Genomic DNA, 11,644 nt, shown 5'->3' with positions numbered 1-11,644 from the left:
GATAAAATGGCATCAGTATAGGAATGATATATCTGTGTATTACTATCTATAAAAGGAAAATTAAAATATAAAATAGATAATTGTACAATCTAAAGTCTCAATAATTTTCTTCGATTTCAATCCCTAATATAATTAGGTAATCATATTTTGTTCCTGAAGTTTTTATTGCAGATAATGAAGATTAAAAAATATAAATGTGTAACTATTTCTACAGGTGGCTACAAATATTGTAACCTCACTGCCTTACACATAATTAATACCTAAGAAATTAGTATTAGAATAAGAATTAGTATAGTATAAAAATAAACGAGCCATTTTTAGTACTTATGATTAATTCCTGAATTAATTTATTGTTTACAATAAATCAGAGCAACTTTCTAGGCAAATTTGAATCCCAAGAATACAGTTGATGCATCTTAGCTCCTATTTTATACTCTCCATCCTGGGATTGGGACCAATTGGATACACTTCCAATATTGTGTTCTGTCAAGGTAACTATAATATCTCATGAAGAGGACACTTATTTTGCATCTTTCAACACACATCATATAGGAGAGCCTTTGTTCTCCACTGTCTCTGATGAATACAAGGCAAGAGTAGAAGTTTTCAAAAGTTACGCATAATTCCTTAGCCAATTAAACCTAACTGATATTTATAAAACACTCCCCCCAACAGCAGAATGTACATTATTTCCAAAAGCACATGACATACTCACAAATATAGACCATATTCTAGGCCATAAAAAATACTCCCAAAATTTAAAAGGCTTGGAATCATGTAGCATACACTCTGATCACAACAGTATTAAACAAGAAATCAGTAACAGAAAGATATCTAAAAAAATCCCCAAATATTTGGAAATTAAAAGAACACTGTATCAGTTTCCTGAGGCTGCTATAACAAATTAACTCAAATTTACTAACTTAAAACAATAGAAATTTATTCTCTCACAGTTCTGGGGATTAGAAGTCTAAAATTAGTCTCACCGACACAAAATCAAGGTGCCAGCTCCTTCTGGAGGTTCTGAGGGAAATCTGTTCCCTGCTTCTTCCGGCTGCTGGTGGCTGCCTTGACTTGTGCTCACATCACTCCAATCCCTATCTCTTTGATGCGTTCCTCCTCCTCTACCTCTGTGTGTGTCTAATCTCCCTCTGCCGCTCTCTTATAAGGACACTTAGTGTTAGATTTAGGGCCCTCCTGGAAAATCCAGGATAATCTCCCTGTGTTAAAATCTTTAACATACATCTGCAAAGGCCCTTTTTCCTTATATAGTAACATTTACAGGTTTCAGAGATTTGGACCTGATGTCTTCGTTTGGCCACCATTCAGCCTACGACAAATACATTTCTAGATAACTCATTGGTCAAAGTAATATCACAAGAAAAATAAGAAAATATTTTGAATTGAAAAGGATAAAGCTACAAAACTCCAAAAGTTTTTAGATGCAGTTAAAGCAAGGTTTAGAAGGAAATTTAGAGTATTAAATGCTTACATTAGAAAAGAAAAGAAAGTCCAAATCAATGATCTGAACTTTGACTAAGAAACTTAGATAAAGAAAAGCAAATTAAAGCCCAAAGGAAAAGGAAATAATAAAAAGAGCAGAAAGCAATATAACTGGAATCAAAACAAACAAAAACAATTACACCAAAAGCTCTATAGACTGTTATAATTACCTTGATAGAACACAAAATTGCCATTGCATCCAATGCAATAAGCCAATATGAATGGTATAAAATAACAGCTAAGGTACATGAACTGTATTCTTTTTCAATTTTTGGAAAGAATGATAAAAATAATATTTCAGCCAAATTGATCAAAAAGAACAAAAAATGAGATGCACAAATTACCAGTATCAAGAGTGAGAGAGTAATATCACTGCAGATCATACAGGCATTAAAAGGACAATAACAGAGTAAATTTTCATCCTTTGACAATTAATGCAAGAATATACATGAAATGCATAAATTCCTTGAAAGGCATAATATTCTATATCTATTAAATGAAAGAATTTGTAGTTAAAAACCTTTTGATAAAGAAACCTTTTGGCCCAGATGGCTTCGCTGGTGAATTATATCAATATTTCTTTTTCTTCAATTGTGGTAAGAATATTTCACATGAGATCTACTCTCTTAACAAATTTTTAAACATACAACATGTTATCATTGAATCTAAGTACAGTGTTGTACAACAGATCAACATTAAAGGAAGAAACAATACGAATTCTACAAAAATTCTTCCAGAAAATAGAAATGTGTACATCCCAACTCATGTTATAAAGCCAGAATTACTCTAATAACAAAACCAGAAAAGAAATGCAACAGGAAATAATACAAATAGCCCTCAGAAACATACATGCAAAAATTCATAATAAAATATTAGCTAACCAAATCTAGCAATGTATGACAAAAATATATATATACTGGGGCTGGCCTGGTGGTGCAGCAGTTAAGTTTGCATGTTTCACTTCAGCTACCTGCGGTTTGCCAGTTTGGATCCCAGGTGCGGACATGGCACCACTTGTCAAGCCATGATGTGGCAGGCATCCTACATATAAAGTAGAGGAAGATGGGCACAGATGTTAGCTCAGGACTAATCTTCCTCAAAAAAAAAAAAAAATATATATATATATATGTATATTCTGACCAAGCAGAGTTTGTCCCAGGAATATGAGTTTGATTCAACCAAAGTGACTTATCATGTCAACAACAAAAAAAATAAAAGCGTATGATCAACTGAATAGATTCAGAAAATGCATTTGGCAGTATTCAACAAATATTCATGATACAAATTCTCAGGAAATGTGAATAAAAGATAATTTTCCCAAGTTGATAATGCAAGAGTTACAGCTGTCATATATAATGGTGAAAAATGAATGCTTTTCACATAAGATTGGGACCAAGTCAAAGATGTTTGCCCTCACTACTCTTATTCAACACCATCCTAGAGACCTGAGTCAGTGCAATAAGTTGAAAAGCAATAATAATATAGACATTTAGACATATAGTGATTTAGATTGGAAACAAAGAAGTAAAACCATCTTAATTCACAGATTATATAATTGACTATGTAGAAAATCTAAATAATCTAAACTAATGAAATACTTTACCACATTTACAGGATACAAAGTCAATGTGAAAAAATCAATTACTTTTCTTTAACAATGATCCATTGGAAATGAAATTTTAAAATACCATTTATAATAGCATTACAAAACATAAAATACTTAGGAATGAATTTAACAAATATATGTGGGATTGTGCACCAAAAGATCAAACATGATTAAAAGAAATTAAAAACCTAAGTAAATATAGAAATACATCATTTTTATGAATTGGAAGATTTAATATTTTTAAGGTGTCAGTTCTTTTTTTTTTAAAAGACTTTATTTTTCCTTTTTCTCCCAAAAGCCCCCTGGTACATAGTTGTGTACCTTTAGTTGTGGGTTCTTCTAGTCGTGGCGTGTGGAACGCCGCCTCAGCATGGTTGATGAACCGTGCCATGTCCGCACTGAGGATTCGAAACTTCAAAACTCTAGGCTGCCGAAGCACAGCGCTTGAGCTTAACCACTCAGCCAAGGGACTGTCCCCAAAACTCTAATTTGGCAGCGGTGGGATTCAAACCCATGCCTCCAAAGAGACTGGAGCCTAAATCCAGTGCCTTACACCGCTCGGCCACGCTACCTGCTCAAGGTGTTGGTTCTTTAATATCGATTTATAGATCTGTTTCAATAATAATCAAAAACCCAGCAGGCTTTATTTTATTTTATTTTAAAGAACTTTATTCTTTTAGAGCAGTTTCAGGTTCACAGCAAAGATACAGAGATTTCCCATACACCCCTGACACCACATGTGCATAAGCTTCCCCATTGTCAACATCCCCACAAGAGTGGTACATTTGTAACAATTGATGAACCTACCCTGACACGTCATTACCACCCAAAATGCATAGTTTACTTGGAGCTCACTTTGGTGTTGTACATTCTATGGGTTTGGACGAATGTATAATGTATTCATCATTATAATAGCATATTACAGTTGCAAAAGTCCTCTGTGCTCTGCCAATTTATCCCTCCACTGCTCCCACAACCACTGATCTTTTTCTCATCTCCATAGTTTTGTCTTTTCCAGAATGTCATATAGTTGGAATCATACAGTATGTAGCCTTTCAGATTGTCTTCTTTCACTTAGAAATATGTATTTAAAGTTCCTCCATATCTTTTCATGGCTTTATAGCTCATTTCTTTTTAATGCTGAATAATATTCCAAAGTCAGGATACACCACAGTTTATCCACTCACCTACTGAAGGCTATCTTTGTTGCTCCAAAGTTTTGGCAATCATGAATAAAACTGAAAAACATCTAGGTTTTGGTGTAGACACAAGGGTTCAACTTCTTTGGATAAATTATGAGGAGCATGATTGCTGGATCATATGGTAAGAGTATGTTTAGTTTTGTAAGAAATCACTGTCTTCCAAAGTGGCCGTACCATTTTGCACTCCCGCCAGTAATGGATGAGGGTTTCTCTTGCTTCACATCCACATCAGCATTTGGTGATGTCAGTGTTCTGGATTTTGACCATTCTGATAAGTGTGTAGTGATATCATAATGTTGTTTTAATTTGCATTTTCCTGATGATATATGATGAGGGGCATCATTTCATATGATTATTTGCCATCTGTATATCTTCTTTGGCGAGGTGTCAGTTAAGGTCTTCGGCTCATTTTTTAATTGAGTTGTTTGTTTTATTATTGTTAAGTTTAAAATTCAACAGTTTTCAGTGTATTTCTCATATAGCTCTTTGTATATTTTGGATAACACTCATTTATTAGATGTAGTTTTTGCAAACATTTTCTCCCAGTCTTTGGCTTATCTTCTTATTCTCTTGATATTGTTCTTTGCAGAGCAGAAGTTTTTAATTTTAATGAAGTATAGCTTCTCAATTCTTCATGAATGTGCCCTTGGTGTTGTATTGAAAAAGTCATCACCATATCCAAGATCACCTAGGATTTCTCCTAGGTTATCTTCTAGGAGTTTTATAGTTCTGTGGTTTATATTTAGGCTATGATTCATTTTGAGTTAATTTCTGTGAAGATTTATTTTTTTGCATGTGGATGTCCAGTTGTTCTAAGACCATTTGTTGCCAGAGGTATTTTAAAAATAGAAATTAATAAGCTGATTCTGAAACTTATATGGAAAGTTGATTAGTTTCCTAGGATTGTCATAACAAATTAACACAAGGCAGGTGGCTTACAAAAGCAGAAGTTTTTCTCTCCTAGTTCTGGAGGCTAGAAATCTGAAATCAAGGTTTTGCCAGGGTTGGTTCCTTCTGGAGACTCTCAGGGAGAATCCAATCCATGCCTCTCTCCTAGCTTCTAGTGGCTATTGACAATCCTTGGCATTCCTTGACTTGTAGACACATCACTCCAACCTCTGCCTCTGTCTTCACAGGCCTTCTCCTGCTATGTCTCAGTGTGGCTTCTTTTCTGTCACTTATAAGGACACTGGTTATCAGATTTAGTGCCAACTCCAATCCAGGATGATCTTATCCCAAGATCTTTACCTCAATTACATCTGCAAAGACCATTTTTCCAAATAGGGTCACATTCACAAGCACTGGGCTTCAGACTTGGACATAGCTTTTGAGGGACACAATTCAACTGAAGAAAAGCCAAGAATATAGAATTGCCAAAACAATTTTGAAAAGGAAAACAAAATCATAGGACTCAAGTCACTCAATTTCAAGACTTACTATGAAGATACAATAATTATGACATTTTGATATAAGGAACAAATAAGCATATAGATCAATGGAACAGACTAGAGAGTTCAGAAATAGACCCACATGTATATGTCAATTAATTTTCAATGAAAATATGAAGGTAATTCAATATATAGAAGTAACCATTTTTAACAAATGGTGCTAGAGAGAGGAGTGACATCAGCATCATGGTGGAGTGAGCTCACACAGGACTCTCTCCCCTCCAACATACAAAAAAAGGAGTAACCACATTCCAACAAAAACTATCCTAATAGCACAGGAATCCTCAGAGACCCACAGCACCCAAATGACAGAGGGTGGAGAGGCTGGAGCCACCCTTGGAGGAGCTGGAATAGGGTAAGAGAGAACTTCACTCCCTCCCCTAAAGACTGGGATGTCTGCCACGGGAGGATCTGTGGGGAAAGGAGTGGGGGAGGGGCCACACATCCGGGGGATCATCCAGGACTCCCATAGCCCATGCAGCTCAGATGGAAGCCCTCTAATGGGGTGAAAGCTTTCATGTGGGGTGACCCCATCAAGCCAAGACCCCAGGAGACCAGAGAGCGAGAAGTGATTGGGAAACCAGGTCCTGGCACAAGAGAAAGTGTCCCCCTCCCCCAACCCGCGCTGTGCACCGCCACTTTGGCTGAAGGCAGAGGGCTCAGAATATGCAGCTCTCGACCCCCATCTAGTGGTGACAGGCTGTAACTGCAACCAAATAATAGCACTATGTGCAAAAACCATTCCTCTACCATCCAGCAATTTACAAAAGCTCCAGACCAGAAGGAAAACAATAAAAACACAGAATTATGTCCTGAGGACTTGGAAGTAGGTAAACTAAATGACAATGAATTCAGAATAGCTATCATCAAAACACTCAATGAGGTAAAGGGAAATATAGAGAAACAAGTCAACGAGTTCTGGAGTTACTTCACAAACGAGATTGAAGCTATAAAGAAGAATCAATCAGAAATACTAGAGATGAAAAATATAATGGATCAGATAAAACAGAATACAGATTCACTGAATGCCCATGTAGACACCATAGAGGAGCAAATTAGCATAATTGAAGATAGACAGGTTGAATGGCTCCAGACGGAGGAAGAAAGAGAACGAAGACTAAAAAGTACTGAAGAAAATCTCTGAGAAATAGCTGACTGCATGAGAAAATGCAAGTTAAGAATTATCGGTATACTCTAGGGCGTGGAAAAGGAAAATGGAGCAGAAAGCATGCTCAAAGAAATCATAGCAGAGAACTTCCAAAATCTAGGGAAGGAGAGAGAAATGTGTGTGGAGGAAGCTTTCAGATCTCCTAGATATGTCAATGTAAAAAGACCTACTGCATGGCATATAGTAGTAAAAATGGCAAAAATGAGTGACAAAGAAAGAAGACTCAGGGCAGCAAGGCAGAAGAAAATAACCTACAAAGAAACCCCTATCAGGCTTTCAGCATATTTTTCTGCAGAGACCTTACAAGCTAGGAGAGATTGGAATGACATATTCAAAACTTTAAAGGATAAAAATCTTCAGCCAAGAATACTCTATCCAGCAAAAATATCCTTCAGATATGAGGGAGAAATTAAATCTTTCCCAGACAAACAAAAGCTAAGGGACTTTGTAGCCATGAGACCCCCACTACAAGAAATCCTCAAGAAGGCCCTCATACCTGAAAAAAGAATAAAAGAGAGAAAGGGGTCACAAAACACAGAGTAAGGAGACAGATAGAATCAGAATAGGATAGCAAATATTCAACTATAGCATTAGGATAAAAGGAAGGAAATCACCAAAAACAAAGATAATCTTATCACTCTAACCACAAACTCACAACACAAGTTGGAATAAAAGATGAAGACAATAACTTAGGAGGGGAGGAGGAAAGGGACTGAATCAGTTTAGACTAAGGAAATAAGAGACGATCATAAAATGGACCATGTTATGCAGGAGATTCTGAATACAAACGTCAGGGTAGCCACTAAACTGAAAAACAGAACAGAAACACAAAAAAATAAATAGGGAAAAAGCTAAGAAACCCAGCATAAGAAATTGCAGAACTCAATGGGTAGGCTAAAACACACAGGATGAGAAACAAAGGAAATTCAGGAAAACCGGAAAACAAGCAACGGAATGACAGCATTAAGCCCTCATGCATCAATAATCACCCTCAATGTAAACAGATTGAACTCTCCAATAAAAAGACACAGAGTGGCAAGATGGATTAAAGGACAAGATGCAACACTTTGTTGCCTCCAGCAAACACACCTCAGCTCCAAGGACAAACACAGGCTCAGAGACAATACTCCAAGCTAATGGCAAACAAAAGAAAGAAGGTGTCACAATACTTATATCAGACAAAGCAGATTTCAAGATAAGGCAGGTAAAGAGAGACATAGAGGGCCAATATATAATGATCCAAGTGACACTTCATCAAGAAGAAATAATGCTTATAAATATCTATGCACCCAACACAGGAGCACAAAAGTTCATAAAGTGACTATTAACAAACCTAAAAGAAGATATCAAAAATAACACAATAATAGTAGGGGACCTCAACGCCCCACTCACATCAATGGACAGACCACTCAGACAGAAAATCAACAAGGAAACAGTGGAGCTAAACAAAAAGTTAAAACAATTGGACTTAATAGACATATATAGAACACTTCATCCAAAAACAGCAGAATACACATTCTTCTCAAGCATGCGAGGAAGATTCTTAAGGATAGATCATATGTTGGAATACAAAGCAAGCCTCTATAACTTAAAAAAATTGAAATAATAACAAGCATCTTCTCCAATCATAATGCTATAAAGCTAGAAATTAATTACAAGAAAAAAGCTGAGAAAGGCACAAAGATGTGGAGACTAAACAATATGCTATTGAACAATCAATGGATCCTCGAGGAAATTAAAGAAGAAATAAAAAATGTCTGGAGACAAATGCAAATGATAACATACCATACCAACTCATATGGGATACAGCAAAAGCTGTATTAAGAGGGAAAATCATCTCAATACAGGCACACCTTAACAAACAAGAAAAATCCCAAATAAGCAATCTCAAACTACACCTAACTGAATTAGAGAAAGAAGGAAAAAAAAGCCCAAATTCAGCAGAAGGAGAGAAATAACAAAATCAGAGCAGAAATAAATGCTATTGAAACAAAAAAGGCAGTAGAAAGGATCAATGGAATAAAGAGCTGGTTCTTTGAGAAGATAAATAAAATTCACAAACCCCTAGCCAGTCTTACAAAGAAAAAAGAGAGAAAGCTCAAATAAACAAAATCGGAAGTAAAAGAGGAGAAATAACAACAGACTCCTCAGAAATACAATGGATTATAAGAGAATACTACAAAAAACTATATGCCAACAGAATGGATAACCTAGAGGAAATGGGTAAATTCTGAGACTCTTACAATCTCCCAAAGCTAAGTCAAGAAGAAGTAGACAATCTGAACAGACCAATCACAAGGAAAGAGATTGAAACAGCAATCAAAAGCATCCCAAAGAATAAAACCTCAGGACCAGAGGGCTTTCCTGGGGAATTCTACCAAACTTTAAGAGTGGATTTAATATCTATCCTTTTCAAGCTATTCCAAAAAATTAGGGAGGATGGAACACTTCCTAACACATTCTATGAGGCCAACATCACACTAATACCAAAGCCTGACAAGGACAGTACAAAAAAGGAGAACTACAGGCCAATAATGCTGATGAACACAGATGCAAAAATTCTCAACAAAATTTTGGCAACCCGAATTCAGTAATTCATCAAAAGGATCATACATCATGATCAAGTGGGATTCATACCAGGGACACAGGGATGGTTCAACATCCGCAAATCAATCAATACGATACACACATCAACAAATTGAGGAATAAAAACCACATGATCATCTCAATAGATGCAGAGAAAGCATTTGACAAGATCCAACAGTCTTTTATGATAAAAATTCTGAACAAAATGGGAATAGAAGGAAACTGCCTCAACATAATAAAGGTCATATATGACAAACCCACAGCCAACATCATACTCAATGGGCAAAAACTCAGCGCCATCCCCCTGAAAACAGGAATGAGAGAAGGATGTCCTCTATCACCACTCTTATTTAACACAATACTGGAGGTTTTGGCCAGAGCAATTAGGCAAGAAAAAGGAATAAAAGGAATCCAAAAAGGGAGAGAAGAAGTGAAACTCTCACTGTTTGCAGATGACATGATCTTATATATAGAAAACCCCAAAGAATCCATTGGAAAACTTTTAGAAATAATCAACAACTACAGCAAAGTTGCAGGGTATAAAATCAACTTACATAAATCAGTAGCATTTCTATACTCTCAAAACAAACTAACAGAAAAAGAACTCAAGAACACAATACCATTCACAATCGCAACAAAAAATAATAAAATACCTGAGGGTGAATTTAACTAAGGAAGTGAAAGACCTATACAAGGAAAACTACAGGGCTTTTCTGAAAGAAATGGATGACAGCATAAAGAGATGGAAAGACATTCCATGTACATGGATTGGAAGAATAAACATAGTTAAAATGTCCATACTACCTAAAACAATCTACAGATTCAGCACAATCCCAATCAGAAGCCCAATGACATTCTTTACAGACATAGAACAAAGAATCTTAAAATTCATATAGGGTAACAAAAGACCCCAAATTCCTAAAGCAATCCTGAGAAAAAAGAACAAAGCTGGAGGCATCACAATCCCTGACTTCAAAACATACCACAAAGTTACAGTAATCAAAACAGCATGGTACTGGTACAAAAACAGGTGCACGGATCAATGAAACAGAATTGAAAGCCCAGAAATAAAACCACACATCTATGGACAGCTAATCTTCAACAAAGGACTGAGGGCATACAATGGAGAAAAGAAAGTCTTTTCAACAAATGGTGCTGGGAATACTGGAAAGCCACATGTAGAAAAATGAAAATTGGCCATTCTTTTTCACCATTCACCAAAATAAACTCAAAATGGATCAAAGACCTAAAGGTAAGACCTGAAACCATAAGGCTTCTAAAAGAAAATGTAGGCAGTACACTCTGGCATCAGTATTAAAAAGATCTTTTCGGACACCATGTCTTCTCAGACAAGGGAAACAATAGAAAAAATAAACAAATGGGACTTCATCAGACTAAACAGCTTCTTCAAGGCAAAGGAAAACAGGATTGAAACAAAAAAACAACCTATTAACTGGGAAAAAATATTTGCAAGTCATACATCTGACAAAGGCTTAATATCCATAATATAGAAAGAACTCACACAACTCAACAACAAAAAATCAAACAACCCGATCAAAAAATGGGCAGGAGACATGAACAGCTATTTCTCCAAGGAAGATATATGGATGGCCAGTAGGCACATGAAAAGATGTTCATCATCGCTGATCATCAGGAAAATGCAAATCAAAACTACACTAAGATATCACCATACACCCATTAGAATGACAAAAACAAACAAAACAAAGAGTAACAAATGTTGGAGAGGTTGTGGAGAAAAAGGAACCCTCATACACTGCTGTTGGGAATGCAAACTGGTGCAGCCACTATGGAAAACAGTATGGAGATTTCTCAAAAAATTAAAAGTAGAAATACCATATGACCCAGCCATCCCACTACTGGGTATCTATCCAGAGAGCCTGAAGTCAGCAATTCCAAAAGTCCCATGCACCCCAATGTTTATTGCAGTATTATTTACAATAGCCAGGATGTGGAAGCAACCTAAGTACCCATAAACTGATGATTGGATAAAGAAGATATGGTACATATATACAATGGACTACTACTCAGCTGTAAAAAAGAATTAAATCGTCCCATTCACAACGGCACGGACGGACCTTGAGGGAATTATGTTATGTGAAATAAGCCAGAT

The 11,644-nt window shown here is 36.2% G+C and overlaps 1 non-coding gene across 1 annotated transcript; it reads right to left on the bottom strand.

Annotated features, from left to right (window-relative positions):
• Positions 1-3,599: 3,599 nt before the first annotated feature.
• Positions 3,600-3,681, bottom strand: TRNAL-UAG (transfer RNA leucine (anticodon UAG)). Its single transcript has one exon. It is a non-coding gene; the product is annotated as a tRNA-Leu (tRNA).
• Between the last annotated feature and the right edge of the window lie 7,963 nt (positions 3,682-11,644).

The sequence above is a fragment of the Equus quagga genome, chromosome 9 (genome assembly GCF_021613505.1).
Source record: "Equus quagga isolate Etosha38 chromosome 9, UCLA_HA_Equagga_1.0, whole genome shotgun sequence".
NCBI lineage: Eukaryota > Metazoa > Chordata > Mammalia > Perissodactyla > Equidae > Equus > Equus quagga.
The sequence above is the reverse complement of the archived record's forward strand: the minus strand, read 5'-3'. Positions and strand labels throughout refer to the sequence as shown.